The sequence below is a fragment of the Elaeis guineensis genome, chromosome 5 (assembly GCF_000442705.2).
Source record: "Elaeis guineensis isolate ETL-2024a chromosome 5, EG11, whole genome shotgun sequence".
Classification (NCBI taxonomy): domain Eukaryota; kingdom Viridiplantae; phylum Streptophyta; class Magnoliopsida; order Arecales; family Arecaceae; genus Elaeis; species Elaeis guineensis.
Window position 1 is genome coordinate 28,143,501 of NC_025997.2, and position 3,011 is coordinate 28,146,511.

The 3,011-nt window shown below is 27.7% G+C and overlaps 2 non-coding genes across 2 annotated transcripts; both read left to right on the plus strand.

Annotated features, from left to right (window-relative positions):
• Positions 1-665: 665 nt before the first annotated feature.
• LOC140858320 (small nucleolar RNA Z155) lies at positions 666-738 on the plus strand. The gene has a single exon (XR_012141885.1). It is a non-coding gene; the product is annotated as a small nucleolar RNA Z155 (small nucleolar RNA).
• A 138-nt stretch (positions 739-876) lies between these two features.
• LOC140858325 (small nucleolar RNA snoR100) lies at positions 877-986 on the plus strand. Its single transcript, XR_012141890.1, has one exon. It is a non-coding gene; the product is annotated as a small nucleolar RNA snoR100 (small nucleolar RNA).
• The last annotated feature ends 2,025 nt before the right edge of the window (positions 987-3,011 follow it).

Genomic DNA, 3,011 nt, shown 5'->3' on the forward strand with positions numbered 1-3,011 from the left:
TATATCCAACGCAGAATTTGAAATATGTAATAGGCTAATTTGGGATCGATTTGGACTAAGAATTTAATAATTCAAATTCATTTTATATTTGAGAGTTGCAACATTTTTTGAATCCAACTTACAGTTTGCACCAGATTAATTTCGAATGAGTTCAACACTAGAGAATCCAATCCATTTGCTGCCCCACTCTCAAACATGTTTTGGTAATTACACCAATGGTATGAGGCACAACCAACACGCGATTCCTCTGTATGTAAACCCTTCTGCCTCTCCACTTCCCCGGGTGACTATAGGAGAATTTCGGGCAGCCAAATTTCTCGGGTGGGAGGAGGCCTTTGTCTATATTTCGATTTTTTTTTCTCTTTATTAATTTTTTAATCTATATATGCATCCAAAGACTGTGATGTGAAGATCTATCTTGAGGATGACTCTTGCTACCGTCATTACTTAGATCCAGGAAAGTGCAAGATAGCTCGAAGTTCATCTACTGATCTGGAATGTCTGGACCTCCCTCCGTTCCAAGCCTTCTCTGCTTAATAATATCCTAATATTTTATATTTTCTCCAATATATTTCTGATCTTCTATTTCTTTTCTTGGATTAACTATGCTCTTTTGTTCGGCCTCAAGTTGAACTTTTTCTCCTGACCCTTTAACATTTTGATACCGTTGATGTGATGATAACATTTCGCAGAAAAAAAATGTGTTGATCAAAAGCATCAGACTTTATCTGATCGATGGTAATTCTTGGTCCCAGTTTTCTGCCCGTTTTTTTTTTTTTTTTCTTGAATACTCATGGATTTTTCTTTAAGAAAAATTTTGCTTATAAGTTTTTTAGGCCACTGCACAATAAGTCGATGCTGGCGACCAGACTTTGGGGAAGAAGGAAACATGGTAAGGTAAATGGAAATGAAAGATGGTTCCATTGGTTTGCTCGCGCTGATGCCCCCGGGCTTTGATGTAGCGAGGTTGGATGCGACCCACATCCACTGCACCACCACGTTTTATGAAAATTGAACATATACTAGAGTTGATTAAATGAGGAGTTCTATGAAACTGGTTGACTGTTGGTGGCTTTTGGAAAAACTTAATTTGAAAAGAAAACAGAAATATCAAAGCATAAGAAGTGGCAATATGAAAAAATGGTGCTGTCTGTTTTACGTGAAAGTTGATAAGTAAGCAATCAGGCTTTTGATGTTTAAAAAAAATCTCAAAAGTCTTTTCTAAGTTTTTATTTTAGTAAAAATAAAACTTATCTGTAACACTGCCACATGTAAACCAAAATTTTTATGGAGGATGAATTGATATATAACATTTATTTTAAATTAATAATCTAATCTAATCTTATATTAAAATGGAGGCTCTGTCCTTGAGTTGGCAAAGCCATCATATGCCACGTCTGTAATTCTTCTATATTTTTTTGAACAAAAATGATATGGGATAGATATTAGAGAAAAAATTATAAGACGGACTTCATACTGTTTGCTACATTCTCCTAATATTAATTTAAAAAAAAAAAACTTAAAAGTTAAAGATTCCTCCTACTAATGGAGTCGTTAATCTTAGAATTAAAAATAAAAAAATATATTATATTCTCTTTCTTACTTATTTTCATAATATACCTTTTGTCAATATATATTATAGCACCAAGTGAGATATACCAAATAAATTAATCATCAAGTAAGTAAATACATAGATCTAGATAAATCAATATACAGTTTTCGAAATATGGAGTTTACCAATATATAGTACATGATCAGATAATTTATACTTAATAAATTAAACGCAATACACACCTCCAAGTAAATTGATATATAATTTTTGGAAGATTATATTCATTAGTATACATTTTTATAATATGGTGATGCATACTTATCAATTTCCTGATATATACTATAAACTTATTTAATACACACTTATTAGTGACCCAACATATACTTTTAGATAAATCAAAAAATAATTTCAGAATATTAAATTCACTAATACACAGATGATACACCCTTAGCAAATTAGTTATCCAGCAACTCAATATATACCTTCAAGCAAATTGATATAAAACTTTTAAAATATTATATTCACCAATACCTACTATATGCTATGATAATATATACTCATTGATTTTTTGATATATACTATAAACTGCTTTGATACATACATAGCAATGATCTAATACACATCTCTTAGGTAAATAGATATATAGTTTTCAGATCATATTTTTTTATTTAGAGATATGTATTGGATCATTACTCAATATGTATTAAAGAATCTTATAGTATGTATCAGAAAGTCGATGAGTTTATATCATCAGACCATGTAATGTGTAACAGTGAAATAAAATATTCTAAAAATTATGTATTAATTTGTATAAAGGTATGTATTGGATTATTAAATGACTAATTTGTATATATGATGGATTGATGAACTCTATATTTTGAAAGTTATGTATCGATTTATTTGGAGGTATGCATTGAGTTACGTGATGATTAATTTATTTAGTTTGCATCATATGATAATATAATATGTGTCAGTAAAAGGTATATATTGAAAATGAGGAAGAAAGATAATACAATATTTTTTTTAAATCATAGGGCTTATAACTCTGTTAGTAAAAAAAGTCTTTGACTTTTGGGCCATTCTTTTAAGGATAAAAAATTTACTCAAAAATTTATATTTTTCTAGATAAGTATTTTTTAGATAATATTTAGATAAAAAAATTTATCCATATTTTGTTATATATTGAAAAATAGCTCGAGAATATTTTACTCATATTTTTTTGTATTACTAGCTTCCTAGATAAGTTGCTAAGATCTATCTATATTTTTCATAATACATTTTATTATATATAATAATATAGTATGATATATTATATTATAATATATTATAATATATAGTACTATATAGTATATATTTATAAAATAATAAAATAATAATAGCTATATTATATAATAAAATAATAATAGTTATATTATATAATAAAATAATATTATTATATTAAAATAAAAAATATCATTCG